Source organism: Symphalangus syndactylus, chromosome 18, assembly GCF_028878055.3.
Source record: "Symphalangus syndactylus isolate Jambi chromosome 18, NHGRI_mSymSyn1-v2.1_pri, whole genome shotgun sequence".
NCBI classification, from domain to species: domain Eukaryota; kingdom Metazoa; phylum Chordata; class Mammalia; order Primates; family Hylobatidae; genus Symphalangus; species Symphalangus syndactylus.
The window spans coordinates 48609935-48628512 of NC_072440.2; the positions used below are offsets into that span (position 1 = coordinate 48609935).

The 18578-nt window shown below is 36.2% G+C and overlaps 1 non-coding gene across 1 annotated transcript; it reads left to right on the forward strand.

Moving 5' to 3' along the window:
• Nucleotides 1-15201: 15201 nt before the first annotated feature.
• On the forward strand, nucleotides 15202-15304 carry LOC129468675 (U6 spliceosomal RNA). The gene has a single exon (XR_008652757.1). It is a non-coding gene; the product is annotated as a U6 spliceosomal RNA (small nuclear RNA).
• The last annotated feature ends 3274 nt before the right edge of the window (nucleotides 15305-18578 follow it).

Sequence of the window (18578 nt, forward strand, 5' to 3'; positions counted from 1 at the left end):
TTAGATGAGCTTCTTTATAAGTGAGTATGATACAAAATATACATGAAAATGAAATCTGTTGGGTGCTGGATAAGTAATAATTGTAAAAAACAAAAACAAACAAGCTGCATTTAGTTCTGCATTCATGGTAAAATGGCACCATTTGAAAGCCCCAAGCCAAAAACTTAATTTCCTGTTCCCTTCACTTGTTGTTCCTTTAACCAAGCAGGATTTGTTTACATTTCAGTTGCAGGTCAAGTCGTATACTCCTACAAATAACTTATTTTCATTAAAAGTTTAATTTTCTTTTTCTTCCTGTGCACTTTCAGAACAGCTCCAAAAAATAAGACTGTTAGCTGAATACAGTATCCAGCATGGCCTATATTGTTCTGTGGGTTTCCAAGTCCCTGTGGGATACATTTTATTATCTCCATTTTACAGATAAGGAAACTGAAACTCAGAGAGTTCCGGTTATTTACCTAAGGTCACTTGGGGAGTAAGTGGCAGGGTGAGAAAGGGAGCACAGGCCGCTGGGACTCCAGAGCTCTCTTTCTCTTGCACTAGTTGCCTCCCTGGAAAGTTAAATATTTGGTGATGGCAGCTGTTAGGCCTCTGAAGGAGATCATGATGCTCTTAGTTCAGATTTTTATTGCTAAAAAAACTGTGGTAAAGCCCTAAAAAAAGAGGTCAGTGGTATTATTCATGTCTTTGGTCTTCCAGTCACTGAAATGAATATTTCTACATACAAAGCACCACTCTTGTTGTTCTAGATGATGTAGACATTAATAATATATGGTTATTGCTCTCTAGGGTCTAATAAACACTTTGGGGAGAAAAGGCCTATGGTGTGTGAGAGAAACAGCCATTAGGGTTTTCTGGCAGCAAGCAACACAAACCAACGCAGGCCAATTTCAGCTAAAAACAATGTTCATTGGAAGGGAATGGGAATAACCCAGAAAGCTGAAGGAAAAACTGTACAGCCAGGCCACATAATGGACAAGAATATGGCAGCTTCAAAACTCGAATAGCTATATTACTTATTGATAACACTTATTTAGCACTTTTTCTGTACCTGGCCCTGTTCTAAGTGTTACATGTATTAGCATCCGTAATCCACACCACAATGCAATATGATAGGTATTATTAGTATTATTACCATAAGGAAATTGAGGCATAGAGAAGTTAAGTAACTTACCCCAAATCTCACCACTATCTTTCGGGCTCCACTGAATTCTGAAAGATTTTCATTTTTGTGACACTTTCCTCAAGATTAAGATTCGGGAAGTCTAATTTCGGTGATGTCCCTGACTTTAGCCAAGAGATGGGCAGTAGTCCTCCAAGATGATGGTGCTGGAAAAAATTGGGTAGGCAAAAATAACAGATGTCCTCAGTATCGCAGAGATATTAAAAGCAAGCTGTGGAGAATGAGGACATTTTTATGTACCAGTTGGGTTACAAGCTTTGAGGTTCAAAGATCTTTCCTCATTTTACAGGATTCTCACAACAGGGAGATTTGGAACCGGTCATTAGAGCACTAAGCTGGGGTGACTATGCTTCCCAGTGATTATAGGATGTCATGCGGGCACTTCTTTAGCAAAAGGAGAGGACAGAACTGAAACTCTAAGATGGGAAAAGCAGTCTGAGGATGCTGACAGTTTCTAAAGGGTATCTGGGAAATACTCTGTTTGTTAGGGTCCTGGCTGGCCTCCTTTAATGTCAGGGTTAAAATGGTCACAAATTGAGGATACGCTGATATTAATGTAGAATTTCTTAACTGAGTAGTATCTTTTTCAGCACCTCATCTTCTCGTCTCCAGCCTATCACCCTCACATGCTTCTGCCACTCACACCTTTCAATCTGGGCCTCCCTACCTGAAAAAGACAGCAGTCAACTTTAGCAAAGCATTCATTCATGTGTTCATTCAACTAGTACCTATAACTCTCATGCTACCTGAGCATGACAGAAACTCTTCTTACCCTGAGGTTTGAGCGAACAGTCTTGGTGGGGAATATAGAAGAGTAATCGGGCCATGATGGTACAGGGCGTCACCTGCGATAGAGGGGATTGTAGTGGGTGCTACGGAAGCACACAAAAGGGCCGTCTCACAGAGTCTGCAGGTAATTAAAAAAGGTTTACTGGGGGCCGGCGCAGTGGCTCACGCCTGTAATCCCAACACTTTGGGAGGCCCAGGCGGGCGGATTGCCTGAGCTCAGGAGTTCAAACCCACCCTGGCCAACATGGTGAAATCCCGTCTCTACTAAAATATCAAAAAATTAGCAGGGCATGGTGGCAGGCACCTGTAATCCCAGCTACTCGGCAGGCTGAGGCGGGAGAATCGCTTGAGCTCAGGTGGCAGAGGTTACAGTTAGCCAAGATAGTGCCATTGCGCTCCAGCTTGGGCGACAGAGTGAGACTCTGTTCTTAAAAAAAAAAAAAAAAAAAAGGCTTACTGGAAGAAGTTATTAAAGGAGAACTTGAAGGGGGAAAAAAAAGCCAAGGTTGGGGAAAGAAGTGTATCAGGCAGAGGGAATATTTAGATGTAAGGCCAACTGAGGGGACTGGGGCCTGTAGTGAGAGGAAGGGCCATGAGGAAGAGGCTGTCTAATGCTTCGATCTGCTTGAGACAGGGAATAAAACAGATCCAGAAGTAATCACACTGTCAACTGAGTTAAAATAAGAGCCAGAGAGGATTCTAGGAGGGTGAGAATCCAGAATCATCTCAGCAGTGAGAATCTCAAAGACCTTCTCAGGAGAGAGAGGATTTTGACTGAGTCTTGGGAGATGAATATTTTCAACCAGCAGAAATAAAGGAAAGGGCCTATCTGCAGAAAGAAAGGGTGCATTGCAGGAGGAAAGGCCTGAGGCAGACCAGGGTCGCCACTCTTTGTTTTGTTTCCTTTGTACAATCTTACATCTGCCTAGATGTTTGTCCACCAACTCTACATTTTGTGTGTTGCTTTCCTATTCTTTGCTCTAGATTCCTGTAAGTACATTCTCCACCAAGACGTCCAGGCCAGCAGAGGAAGAAATAGGTGTCTTTCTGTGCTATCAAAGTTATTGTTTCATTTCCTTTTGTATTCTCTAGGATTTAGCACAATTCCAAAAATATACTAAGTGTTTAATGGTTTTGATGAGTCCATTTATTAATTAACTAGTGAGCATATGGGCAGACAGGCTCGCACAAGAGTGTAGTTCTGGAGTCAGACTACTTGGATTCAAATTCCGGCTGTGCTACTTTCTAGATAAGTGATCTTATGCCAATTATGTCAACTTCAGCTTTTTTATTGGTAAGACGGAGATAATAATAAAATCTCTTCTAGGTTTCTCGGAAAATTCAACGTGAGGTACTTAGCACGTAACGTCTGTCAATTGTGTTGGTAGGTGCTGATATTATAATAGGATACCTTCTCTCTAAAGGGTATCTGGGAAATACTCTGTTTGTTAGGGTCCTGGCTGGCCTCCTTTAATGTCAGGGTTAAAATTTGGCCAGGGTGGGTTTAATTACCTTCTCTCTCATGCTGCGCACGTATATGGCAACAATATGGAAGAAATCCACTAAAATCTGGCAATTGTATGAAAAAGGCTTCAGACAAAGGGCAGAATGTTTCTTAATTTAAGAAGGGATGACAGTGAGGATAGAAAAATAAAGCCGAGCCTGGACAGCTCCGTTAGACGAGTCCACAGTTAACACCAGAAGTTAAGGTGCTCCCTGGAATTTATAATGAGATTGCCAGAAGTCTCCACCAAGGCTAGAAAACCGTCGCTAATAATAATAATAATGATAATAATAATAATAATTGGCATTCCCCTGTTGTCTTTTAAATTGTAGCTTCTTTCCTCCCTTATTGTGTGTTGACATGCTCCTTCACACTATGCTGAACTACCTACGTGATACTTCACTTGGCCTGCCTTTCCCCATGTTCCTGGTTCTATAAAATCCAAAAGAAACTCCATTCTGGCTTATTCCTTCAGAAGTGGTAAAGAAAAATGTAATTAAATTAAATATTTTGTTCCTTAAGTCACTACACATTTATTCAAACACTATGGAGAGTTTATATTTGTTGCAGGAATAGAAATACTTAAATAAAATTGAGATCCTTACTCTAATAGAAATAATAACTTATATTTCAAGAGAGGTAGCTGATTAATTTATGTTAGGTAGCATTTCAGACAGTGTGGGGCAGATACATTGGGAAGCTACTAAAACTATGGATAAGCATCTACTCCTCTTGTATCCAGGTGCTGACCTCAGTAATGATTTCCAGATTTCATGACTACTTCTAACAATGATTATAATAACTGAAAGAGAAGAAGAATTTTCAAATATATGAGTATAGTAAACACGTCATACAGTTATTACGTAGCATATGTTTAACTCTTGGCATTTGTGTTTTTGGTATAAATGTATGATATGCACATTAACAGCACCATCTCAGAATCCAGACATCTTTCAATTCAAACCCATTTTCACCCTTGTTAGCAATATGAGCTTGGGTAAATTACTTAGTTCTCTAAGTTCACTTTATTTATTTGTACAATGAAACTGCAGTAGTATTAATGATTACATAAATTTGTTTAAATGGTTATCAATGTACACTGTAGCATAATTAATAAATATGTAATTGAAATCTGGAGTTAATCTATTGGTGCTAATTTCTTCTTCTGCATCATGTGGATACATGTACATTTCTGACATACATGTGTACACAAAACATCTGCACTCTCCAGAGTGCCAAAGCCAATAAATGCACAATCCCACAAGCCTATACATTCCACTGTCTCATTCGTGTGAATTTATAACATCTCACTCTAATAAGACATTTATGTTTTATTCTTTTCCTTTATTCTTAATACAAAGAAACATTAGCATATTGAATAGTAGTTGCCTTCTGGTGCTAATTTCAAAATCTAATGTTATTTAAGAACATTTTTCCTGAGTGGAAGGTTGAACTAATAGGAATCTACAATTCATTTTAGGAACAAACAGGAAAATGCCCAGGAGGTTTCTTCTGAAAATTAAAATTTATCACTTACCCATCACTTTTCTCTTTCAACTAGCTAAGGTCATCAGGGTATCTAGGGTGGTAGAGAAATAAGAATAAACGATAGCTGTGAGATTAGTTCATCAGTCTTCTAGATTTCATACTGCAATTTTTATCTGTCTTTGGGTTAACGAGAAGTAGCTTGTCTTTATTCTTTAGTTTAGATAGCCATATATTACTTACTGCTTTTAGGTACTAGGCCGAACCAAACCATGTTGATCATAGCAACATAAATGTTAACACAACTTTGCCAAATGATGTTTAAATGGTGAATTCAAGAAGAAAGATTACAGAAACCACTCTTTGGCATTCTGCACACCGAACAAACTAGTTGACTCAATTTTTTACTTTTCCACTAAACCCAATGACATCATGTTGACATTTCTTGATATTAGAATTGACTGTGGCAAAATGAACACACAAAAATGTCTTTTGTATTCTCTAAACAAACTTTGCAAACAAAATGGGCAAGATGCATATTTAGGGTCAGAAAATTTAGTAAAGAGATAGTTTATTTTAATTCAAACTGCATTATTGGCTTAGAAACCTACACATATATCCTCATTCTGTGGCCATCAAGTGTGCTTGAAAATTTCATCGACAAGAAAGGGAGTTTTGCATGGGAAGGTCCTTGGTATACAGTGATAATTTTCTCCAAAGCACATTTTATTCTCAGGAGGCACCATTATGTTGGACAGGAATTGGATGTGAAGCTAAAATTATGTTTCACCACATGTGAAAATAACCAGTTTCTTGCTACCTGAGTATTTTCTTTATAAATCCTTAGGCAAGAGAGTTTTTACACATGATGAGTAAAATATCTAAAGTAGAGTAGATTTGTTATTGTTTATTATCTCTTCAAATTTCAGCTTTGAACATCTTTGGCGAATATTAGCCATTCGGTAACAGATTTCCAAAATTATTTAGTCCTCTGGTTTACTCAGCTATATTAAGTTTGGATTCTCAAATATATATACACATACATATATAGTCATAGTTATGGTTATTAGCTAATTACTATTTTAGTTTTTCTGAATTTTTTCATCAACATTTCCTTGAATAAAGTGTTTTCAGAAAGGAATATTTTCATGATTTTTATTGGAAAGTGAGAATTTAACATAAACATTATATAATTTCATTTTATTGTGTGATCTACTAATAAAAATATAATGGGTAATTGAATTTTAATAGACATTTATTTGGCATATAATAATGCAGTCATTTCATGAGGTTATTACAGATTACATTATTTCAAAAGCAATATGATATGTTTGAAATTTGGGAAAATAATTTACATTGTAAAATTCTAATAAAAGTATAGATTTCTATAATGAAACTAACTTCCTGTACTACTTTTCTTCTAAAATGTTTTAAAACCTTTGTTCTTACATTTATATCAAGAATGTTTAGATATTTTAATCTGAATTCCAGGATGCCGAAGTCCTTAAAAAATGAACTCAAATTTTTTTGTATCGTTATGTGGAGAGATACAAAGTGCAAACAGGTTATGTGATTCACATAGAATATTTTAAAACTAGGCACATATTATTGGCTATTTTTTACTTCAAAATTCTATATAAGGGGTTAAAAGTGGCTAAAGAAATATGTCTATATCTTAGCAATGATTTTTTAATGTAACAAATTCAGGTCATTTTTCTCATTCTTTTGATGACTTTTACAAGTTCGGTTGTTATTCCTGCTTCACAGAATATTGATAAGCTTATCAATGCATGTACATATGTGTATATATGTTATGTATATATATGTTAGAGTACATAGAGTGTTCATAGAGTGTACTCTACCATATATATGTACATATATTGATAAGCTTATATAATCTGTGCAATTTCCTGTATATATATGTTACAGTGCATCTCTAATATATACAGAAAATTGCACAGATGCGTAAAAATCATGAAGTTCATAAAAGAGTAATATGAAGTCTTCGTGATGTAATGGAAAGAACCCTCAATTAGAAATCAAAAGAATTTTCAGCTCTTAACCCTCAATTAGAAATCAAAAGAATTTTCAGCTCTTAACCCTCAATTAGAAATCAAAAGAATTTTGATTTCAATTATAAATCAAAAGAATTTAGCATCTATTTACCCTTAGTTTTCCTCATTGATAAATGCAATCCTATAGGGAAACACAAAGAAAATGGGCATAGAATTGCTGAGAAATACACATACATTAAATACACACACATGCATAGATGGGTAAAAATCATAAAGTTTATAAAATAGTCATACGAAGTCTTCATGGTGTAATGGAAAGAACCCTTAGAAATCAGAAGAATTTTGAGCTCTTAGGCAAGCCATTTAGCCTCTATTAATCCTTAGTTTTCTCATTTTTAAACTGCAATCCCATAGGGAAACACAAAGGAAATGGGCATAGAACTGCTGAGAGATACACATACGTTAAATTTACATGCATGTAAAAGTAGTTTTTTAAACACTTTTTATTTTGAGGATCAGATACAAATACTTTTATTTTTTCTTGCCAATTAAAGTGTCTTGGTCTCTTTCGAATGCTTCATATTTGTGGTTTTGATTCAGTAATTTAAAAGAGACGGGAACTTCCATACCAAAGACACATTGAAGTTGCCATGATGAAAATTGACACTTACTCACTTAATAACCTTGATAAGTAACCTAGCACTATTGTCCTTTCCTACTTGAGTGGAAAATAGACATTACCTAACAAAGAAGATTCTTCTCTCCCTTCTTTGAAGCCCCTTCAATTCTCATGATAAGTTATTTAATGATTTGGGGGAACATTGATTTGGAATGATCCATACTCTTAATACAAACACAGGACCTCTAGGGGGTAGGTTTGGTTGGCTATCACATTTCTATATTATTGCAATGTTGCATGCTATTTTAAGCATGCTTAAACGAGGCAGACTTTTCATTTAAGAAAAATATTATACAAAAATAATACAGCCCTTGACTTTGGGAAATCTATCTTTATTTTTTCATTGTCTATACATTACTATGAAAATACCAGGCATTAAACAATAACATGCACTGGTCCAATGTTATGGAAAGTTGAAAGTACCAAAATACAAAACAATATGAGCAGACTTGATATATTTAGTTTCCTTATATGGAACTTATATTAGAAATTTTCAAGCAACATAGCAGCACTGAACCTCACTCATATATACAGATATTCATATTTTGTGTCGGACACTTGAGGAAAATCCAAAATTTAAAATTTAATGTATGATCACTCTAAGAAATGCTTTTCTTTTTAAATAAAAAAATTGTAGAACAGAGCTAATAATTGTCATTTTCATTTATCATGTGTGTTTTTCTTTTTGTTTCTTCTTTTGAATTTTTAACAATCAAGTTTGGAGACTCTTTGTTGGTGTGTTGGAGAGTTTGAACATATACCTAATTAAAAAAAAAAAAAATCAGCAACACCTACAAAGCAGTGTCACCAAACAATAAATACCACTTCCCTCTAAAATATCACTTAAAGATGAATACATTTCGGGAGTTGAAAGGTGGCGGCGCACCTGCGGCACAACCTTAAATGAAAAATAAAGACAACTGGGTTGCAGGGTGCCTTTCCCTCTTCAAAATAAAATTCTTTACAATATGCAAGACAAATGGCACTAAAGTGAAAGGGCAGTGATGCAGATTGGATAGGCTTACAGCGTAATTGAATTAAGGCTTGTGTGCCACATATGACCACAAAGCAGGCCTATGGCTCCAGCCTGCTGAATGGAGGTGGCTGGCCTGTCAATAAAGACCCTTTAAACTGGTTAAATGCATCATAAGCGTGTGCAGAGAGCTTTCTAGCTAACAGGTGGCTGAGTAAACCTCAGCTGGTGCCACACAGGGCTGTCACATTGACCTTCTTTAGGATAATTTCAGTCCTCTTTTTTTAAAAAAAAATTTGTTACTGTACTCACTGTGGTGAAAACAATTTAGGGATGAATAATTTCTTTTGGTCCCTAGAGGCACCAGTGACGCTCTCTCTCACCCTTTCCCTTTTTTTCTTGTACTTTCTCTCTCACCCCCTCTTTTTCCCAGTCTTGCGTCTGAATTTACATAAAGGAACAGTGACAACAGCAAGCTGAAAGGCATAGCTGGTGGGAGGATTAAGTATATCATTGAAAGGAATTATGTTGTAAATGACTGGGAGGGGTAGGGGCTTCTGTTCCTTGCTCCCATCTGGTCCTTAAAGAATACCTTGTTGTAATTACCCCCAGATGGTTTGTGCTACACTGGGGTCTGGACAGCCAGGTGCCACTGTGCCCTGCTGGGTGTGATATTCATTGCTACATGCAGTGACAAAAATGGACTTCATTGAAACCTAATTTCTTCCAGGGTATTACACAAATATGAAATGAACCCAGTTCATCGAGAGAGAGCTTTGTTTGTTTCCAAGCCGAAACGGTCTCACCTAAGATAAGGCTGCCTGGTTATTTCACTTTTCACAACTATCCTAAAAGGAAGAAGCAAAAACAATTTACAATATGTGCTGGGTTTAATTCAGTATTTTAAATAATGGAAATAGCATCAATGGCAGGTTTTTATTCCTGACTGTTAGGTAGTTTTACATTAGTGTCTACCTAACATTTTCAAGACCGTGTTTCGAGTGTTTTCTTATTCGAATTAACAAGAAGTAAAGCAAATTATAGTATCCAGGCCATAAACACATTTTGATATTAGTGAGTGGATGCTTATATAACTTAAAATTTAATCACACATTATTTACTATAAAATATAGCTCATCAGCTAATTTTAAAAACAAATTTGAGCATTTGTGTTGTACTTTAGCAATGATATTAATATAGAAAAATAAGAAAATGAGAAATGGATATTAAAAGTTAGCTGTGTGTTGCACAAAAGTGGAATTTTACAAAATTGCACTTATATTAACTATCAGGATATTTAACGTTTAATGTTAATATTATTAATACATTTTAGAAGCATCAGTAATCTGAAAATAAAGGTAAACATCATAATTTTATGTTTTATTTATATTCAGTTTATTGTATGACATTTGCAATACATCTAATAATTCTTATGTGAGAATTGCATAACAGAATTTCTATCACATCTTGCCAAATTAAAAAACAAAATATTCCTACATTCCACATTTTTCTTATTATAATTTTGGCTATATTAACATTTTACAAAGTTACTCAAATTCATTACTTTATTAAATTTTCAATGTAGAATTTGGACAATTTTAATATGAAAGTAAAACTTGGGAATTAAAAGGAAGAGCAGAATATGGAAATTTTTATACTCTTTTTATTTTCCCCCTTAAGTTATAGTTATAAGTTTTTATACGGTATAAAGAAAACATACACAGGGTTAATCTTAATAAGAATTTTTTTTTTTTTGGCCTGGTGTGGTGGCTCACGCCTGTAATCCCAGCACTTTGGGAGGCCGAGGCGGGCAGATCATGAGGTCAGGAGATCGAGACCATCCTGGCTGACATGGTGAAACCCCGTCTCTACTAAAAATACAAAACATTAGCAGTGCGAGGTGGCGGGCACCTGTAGTCCCAGCTATGCGGGAGGCTGAGGCAGGAGAATGGCGTGGACCCCAGGGAGCAGAGCCTGCAGTGAGCTGAGATCGCGCCACTGCTCTCCAGCCTGGGCGACAGCGAGACTCCGTTTCCAAAAAAAAAAAAAAAAAGACTTTTTTTTAATATATTTAAGAAATGTGTTAAACTGTGTGTTGGCTAAAAACAAAATCAAAATGCTTCTTGATGCATATATAAGAGAGATTTAAATACATAGACAGTCAAATGGGGGAATGGTTTTAAATACTGGCAAGTTATGTGTTAGGAGCAATTGTTCTGCAATACAACTTTGTTGAACGGGTTTTATGTACTTTGTGAATAAAATTTTGAGCTGACAATCTTTCTGTCTATAAATGCAGTCCCAACATTCTATCCAAATTTTACTGTATTTTTGAGGTAAAATGATTCTATTAAAATCCATAATATACACACAATATCTAGGAAGACAGTGCCAGAGGTGAAATAATTCTGAAGGAGGAACTGGACTTGGGCTCTAGCTCTAGCCTGGTACTCGAGCCCCCTGAACTTGATCATCCACTTAAACTTCATCAAACTTCAATTTCCTCTTGCAAAATGATTGTAAATGAGCTTGATTTCAAGATCAGATTTGTGTTTTTAAAGACACATGTGTTTGGCATTATTGTGAAAGATACAAGAAGGAGTGTAAGACTACAGTAGCCCAAGTATTCATGATTAGGACTTAAATAATAACAGGTCGGATGGAATGGAGCAGAGAGCAGAAGACTTTTAACAATGGAAAGAAATAGAAGTGAGAAATTTTAAGTATTCCATCCATTTTTTTTCACTTTTGAAGCATTCTGGAAGACTTTTGAAGCACTTTTGTAAATATTGTATTAGGATATGTTTTTTAATGTAAGAGATTTCTGTCGCAGTTTTTTTTTTCCTTGTTTCTCTATTTCATTCTCTTCATTGAGCCAAGCATTTCCATGGAAGCTGGTTCCTTGATACTTGGTCACTTGGAAAAGGAAATTTGAGAAGATTAGCACAAAAGCATAAGAAATGCCTATGCTTTCTTTCCTAACATACTTAATGCTCAGGTTTCTGGATCATCTGGCTTAACCTTTGGACAATTTCTTGTGCAAAATAATGGTTTTGGGCTTCTGTGTTAAAACATTAGAAGACCAGGCCGGGCGCGGTGGCTCACGCTTGTAATCCCAGCACTTTGGGAGGCCGAGGCGGGCGGATCACAAGGTCAGGAGATCGAGACCACGGTGAAACCCCGTCTCTACTAAAAATACAAAAAATTAGCCGGGCATGGTGGCGGGCGCCTGTAGTCCCAGCTACTCGGAGAGGCTGAGGCAGGAGAATGGCGTGAACCCAGGAGGCGGAGCTTGCAGTAAGCCGAGATTGCGCCACTGCACTCCAGCCTGGGCGACAGAGCGAGACTCCGTCTCAAAAAAAAAAAACATTAGAAGACCAAATTACTCTGCAGCAACTTGGCACAGGTTATGATTCATTTAAGATCCTCCATTTATTGAGTAATGCCAATTTACCTGGAGTATCACTAGGATATTCTACACACACACACACACACACACACACACACACACACACGTTTAATAGGCTTACACGTCTTAGCAAATGAAAGTCATAGTTCATGATATTCGGAAAGTGAAGAATAATTTTTGTGAATAATTCTGTTAGAGTTTCAAAAGCATCTATTTTCAATAATACATTCAGCTTCAGACGTAATAATCCGTATTATCCTTACATGTATATAATGAGATGTTCTTATTATTCTTATATGAAATTAATAGATCTTGAATTAGAGTCGTTAAAATTGTCAACTCAAATTTTTCACCCCTTACAATGATTTCTTCTACATTAAACTTATACATTTGTACAGCTGGTTGTCTAGATTTTTAATATAATATAAAGCTCTTTATCTTTACAAAGCAACTAATTTTAATGTGGAGATGCTATGATTACTAGAAAACAGTTCTTACTTTAAGTTGAAATGGGCCTTTTTGTAATTTAGTTTCCTGTTATTTTAAGAACAATTCTTTTTTGCCACCTGAAGAAACACTATTGATAGCCAAATTTAGATATCACAAGGCATTTTTTAATTCTAGCCCTTTCCAGAATTCTTAAGACTCTAGAGGTGCCTTCTTAATTTTTCCCCAGGATGTGCTCTTCTTGTTCCAAAACATTTCTGAGGAATCTTCCACCTGCACTGAGATTTCTTGAATACAGAGATTATTTCTTATTCATTGGTGTATTTCTAATGCCTAACCAAGTAGTTGGAATCTAATAGGCCTGAAATTCAGAGATTATTTCTTATTCATTGGTGTATTTCTAATGCCTAACCAAGTAATTGGAATCTAATAGGCCTGAAACAGCTATTTATTGAATACATAAGCACTTATTATTCAACATTTATTATTTCCTATATGCAAATAAAGAATTCAGGTACAGTTATGAAATTATCTCTATTCTCAAATAATTTTAAAATAAAACTTTGAGGACTAAGATGGTGCTATGGAAAAGATTGAAACAAAATCCAACTAGACTTTAGAGCATGAAGATATTCTGTCCAGTATATTTTTTGGGGAAAGCTTTACAATTTTCTTCTTTGCATTGTTCTTAAAGAAGGTTATGATTTCACATATGCAAATAGGGTGAGGGAAAGCATCCCAGGTAGATACGTTGTCAGGAAAAGATCTCTCATTGGAGGTAACAGTGACTTCATACATGATTCCTTAGGCATTGGCTATTGAAATGTTTTGAGTGAGAGTGCTCCATGACAGCTGTGTGCCATAAGAACTAGAGGAAAAGGTGTTCCTTAAGGACCAATGGATGAGATAAAGAAGCAGCATTTAAGCCCAACACTGGTATAATCAAATCCTAGAGCCTCTGCCCTCATCCTAATTATTACTGGATCTATAGGGTGTATAAAGTCAGAAAGCTTGTTATGAAGGGAAAACACATTTCCTTCCATATTTAGTTTCCATTTTCTTAAGGATAATTGAATTGTAATAACAATGATTCACATAGGATTCCAGAAAAGCTATAAATTGATGATTTAGTACCTATCACTTGCTACACAAATGACGTGAGGTGGGGAATGAGGCAGGTCAGTTGGGAAAAATGCCACTTCAAAAGTGCTCTTCTGGATTAAAATGTGCATTTCAGACTTTGACTTCTCTGTATTCTTTGCTGAAATATAAGATTTTCTTTTTTTTTTTTTTTAACTTTTATTTTAGGTTCAGGGGTGTATGTGCAGGTTTGTTATGTAAGTAAATTGTATGACATGGGAATTCAGTATGCAAATTATTTTGTCATCCTGTTACTAAGCATAGTATCTGATAGCTAGTTTTTCTATTTTCCTCCTCCACCCTCCACCCTCAAGTAGGCCCTGGTGCCTGTTGTCACCACTTTTGTGTCCCTTTGTACTCAGTGTTTAGCTTGCACTTGTAAGTGAGAACATGTGGTGTCTGGTTTTCTGTTCCAGTGTTAGTTTTCTTAGGATTATGGCCTCCAGCTCTATTCATGTTGCTGCAAAGGGCATAATCTTGTTCTTTTTAATGGCTGCATAGTATTCCATGATGTATATGTATCACATTTTCTTTATCCAGTTTATCCTGTTGATGGACACTTGGGTTGATTCCATGTCTTTGCTATTGTGAGTAGTACCACAATGAACATATGCATGCATGTTTCTTTATGGCAGAACAATTTCTATTCCTTTGGGTATATATCCAATAATGAGATTGCTGGGTCCAGTGGTGTTTCTGTTTTAAGTCCTTTGTACAAAAGCATAAGAAATGCCTGTGCTTTCTTTCCTAACATACTTAATGCCACACTGATTTCCACAATAGCTGAACTAATTTACATTCCCACCAGCAGTGTATAAGCAATTCCTTTCTCCATAACCTCACCAGCAACTGTTGTTTTTTGAATTTTTAATAAAAGCCATTCTGACTAGTGTGAGAAGGTATCTCATTGTGGTTTTAAGTTGCATTTCTCAAATGATTAGACCATGTTGTGCATTTTTTCATATGGTTGTTGGCCACTTATGTATTTTCTTTAAAGAAGTGTCTATTCATGCCCTTTGCCCACTTTTTAGTGGTTTTTTTTTTTTTTTTTTTGCTTGTTAATGACATATAAGATTTTTTAAAGTTTCCTTCTAAGCTTGGAATAGAAGATTGAAAGCAAGGACATGAGAAGCACAGACACAAATTTCCCCATGTTCTGTACAGTTCTGAAATTCCTGCTCTAACAATACTGGTGAGCTGGGAAAAAAAAAAAAAAGAAGAAGGAAAACCTTGTTTAGATATTTGCCATTGCCCTCAAATTGGTCTTTCTTAGATTTTATCCTCTTCCAGGCCTCCTTTTTTTCCTGGAATTATTTTTCTTAAATACAAATTTTAATTCCCTATTCCATTCTTATTGTCTGTAAGTCCAAGCTCTTAATTAAACATGGTTTACAAAGCCCTTTAGAGTTTGGCTTCTTCCTGTCTCTTTAACCTCATCTCATTCAGTGTCCCTTCTTGTCCCAGTCTTCGGGTGGAAGGAAAATAGTATTACTATACCATCCTGCCTTCATGCGGGAGCTTTCCCCATTTTAAGTTTGATGAGCTCCTGTTCTTCTGTCCAAAACCAGCCAAAGTGATTGCTTGGGCAGTATATATACTAAAATTAGAACAACAGAGAGACAATTAGCATGGCCCCTGAGCAAGAATGTTGTGCAAATTCATGGAGTATTCTATATTTTTATGCTGTATGGTTCCACTTTTAGGAGGGTACCTAGAGTAGTCAAATTCATAGAGATAAATATTAAAGTGGTGGCTGGCAGGGGCTGAGGGAGGGAGGAAATGGGGAGTTATTGTATAATTGGCACAGAGATTCAGATTTGTAAGATAAAAAGAGTTCTGTGGGGTGGATTAGTAGTAAAACACTGTGAATGTATTTAATGCCACTGAACAGTACATTCAAAAATGGTCAAGATAAATTTCATGGTGTGTGTCTTTTACCACAATTTTTAAAAACAGTCCAAGTTCCGTGGTCCCTTTGCTCTGAACCCAGCCCAAGAGGGAGTGAAGCACTTCCATTATTTAATCAGTAGACTGAAATAGCTGCACCCTAAGTGATTGTTAAGGGCGATAACCTTGAACTCACTGTTGCTTAATACTCATCAAATGCTTGGTTGGGCAACATAAAGTTGCAAAGGATTGCCTGAGTGATATATAGTCCATGTGTTCCTATAGATACAAAAAAAAATCCTAAGAATAAGCTTCACAAGCAGAAATTTACACATCTGGACCATATGGTCTGTCCTCTTGTAAAACTGCTTTTATTGTATGTAATTTGGCATTATGTCATAATTGGTCCATGCTAGCAGCCACTATAAGAAATAGCCCTATGAAGTCGATTTAATATATGGATGTTGCTGAGGATGGCACGTTGTTTTTTTTTTTTTTTTTTTTTTGATCACCTACAAGGAAAAACTTTCATTTCAGCACTAGGAATAGGTTCATTTTCTTTTTCTTTGGAGATAATATAAATAGTGTAATTGATTATGTTCTCATTTTTCTTACCTTCCAAAAAGCTTAGAGGCCAAACGCTTATTCTGGCATTTTTCTAGACCTTAACTATGTATTCTGTACACCCATATATTGTTGAGTTCAAATTATCTATGCAAAGTTATTTTTTTCCTCTGGATTTACTACTCCAGTATTCATTTTTTCTTTTTATTTCATGTTGTGAGCCACTTTAAATACATTCTTGAATAAATAAACATAAACTAATAAATTCATTCTTTCCTCTATGCTCTTACTGGATATTGCATATATTTGTATCATTACTTTTATCACCATTAATTCGTATTTACATATGTGCCATTCACATTGGACAATAAGAACTTTTAAAAAAACTTTTATTTTAGGATCAGGGGTACATCTGCAGGTTTGTAATATAGGTAAACTCCTGTCATGGGGGTTTACTGTAGAGATTATTTTATCACCCAGGTATTAGGCCTAGTACCCATTAGTTATGTTTCCTGCTCCTCTTCCTCCTCCCACCGTCCATCCTCCAGTAGCCCTAGTGTCTGCTGTTCCCCTCTATGTGTCCATGGTTCTCATCATTTAGCTCCTACTTGTAAGTGACAACATGCAGTATTTAGTTTTCTGTTCCTGCTCTAGTTTGCTAAGGCTAACGGCCTCCAGCTCCATTCATGTTCCTGCAAAGGATGTGATCTGTTTTATGGCTCTTTTGTGGCTGCATAGTATTCCATGGTGTTATATGTACCACTTTTTCTTTATCCAGTCTACCATTGATGGGCATTTAGTTGATTTAATGTCTTTGCTATTGTGAATAGTGCTGCAATGAACATATACTTGCATGTGTCTTTTTTTTTTTTTTTTTTTAGCAGAGACAGGGTTTCACTGTGTTAGCTGGGATGGTCTTGATCTCCTGACCCCATGATCCACCCACCTTGGCCCCCCAAAGTGCTGGGATTACAGGAGTGAGCCACCGAGCCTGGCCTTGTGTGTGTCTTTATGATAGAACAATTTATACTCCTTTGGTACATACTCAGTAATGGCATTGCTGGGTCAAATTGTAGTTTTGTTTCTGGCTCTTTGAGGAATTGCCACACTGCTTTCCACAGGGGTGGAACTAGTTTACACCCACCAACAATGTGTAAGCATTCCTTTCTCTTCACAACCTGGCCAGCATGTGTTATTTTTTGACTTTTCCATAATAGCCATCCTGACTGGTGTGAGACGGTATCTCGTTGTGGTTTTGATTTGCTTTTTTCTAATGATCAGTGATATTGAGCTTTTTTTCACATTCTTGTTGGCCACATGCATATCTTTTTTTGAGAAGCGTCTGTTCATGTTCTTTGCCTACTTTTTAATGTTTTTTTTCTTAAAATTGTTGAAGTTCCATATAGATGCTAGATATTAGACTTTTGTTAATGCACAGTTTGCAAAAACTTTCTCTTATTCTGTAGGTTGTCTATTTACTCTGTCGACAGTTTCTTTTGCTGTGCAGAAGCCTAGGTTGTCTTCCAAGGTTTTAACATAGTTTTGGGTTTTACATTTGAGTCTTCAATCCATCTCAAGTTGATTTTTGTGTATGGTGTGATGAAGGGGTCCAGTTTCAATCTTCTGGATATGGCTAGCCAGTTATCCCAGCACTATTTATTGAATAGGGAGTCATTTCCCCATTACTTGCTTTTGTCAGCTTTGTTGAAGGTCAGATGGTTGTAAGTGTGCAGCCTTATTACTGGGCCTTCTGTTTTTTTCCATTGGTCTATGTGTCTGTTTTTGTACCAGTATCATTATGTTTTGGTTACTATAGCCCAGTAGTATAGTTTGAAGTTGTGTAGTATGATGCTGCCAGCTTTGTTCTTTTTGCTTAGGAATGCCTTGGCTTTTCTGACTCCTTCTCGGTTTCATATGAATTTTAAACTAGTTTTTTCTAGTTCTGTGAAGAATATCATTGATAGTTTGATAGGAATAGTGTTGAATCTATAAATTGCTTTGGGTAGTATGGCCGGGTTAATAATATTGATTCTTCCTATCCATGAGCATGGATACCTGTTTAGCTGTATTCCTAGGTATTTTATTCTTTTTGTGGCAATTGTGAATGAGAATGTATTCCTGATTGGTCTCTCACTTTGACTATTGTTAATGTATAGGAATGCTAGAGATTTTTGTATGTTGATTTTGTATCCTGAGATTCTGCTCAAGTTGTTTATCAGCTGAAGGAGTTTTGGACAGACTGTGAAGTTTTCTACATATAGAATTATGTCATCTGAAAACAGGGATTGTTTGACTTCCTCTCCTCCTATTTCAATGGCCTTTATTTCTTTCTCTTACCTGATTGCTCTGCTCAAGATTTCCAATACTATGTTGAATAGGTGTGATGAAAGACAGCATCCTTGTCTCATGCTTGTTTTCAAGGGGAATGCTTCCAGCTTTTGCCCAGTTATATGATGTTGGCTGTGGGTTTGTCATAGATGGCTCTTATTACTTTGAGGTACGT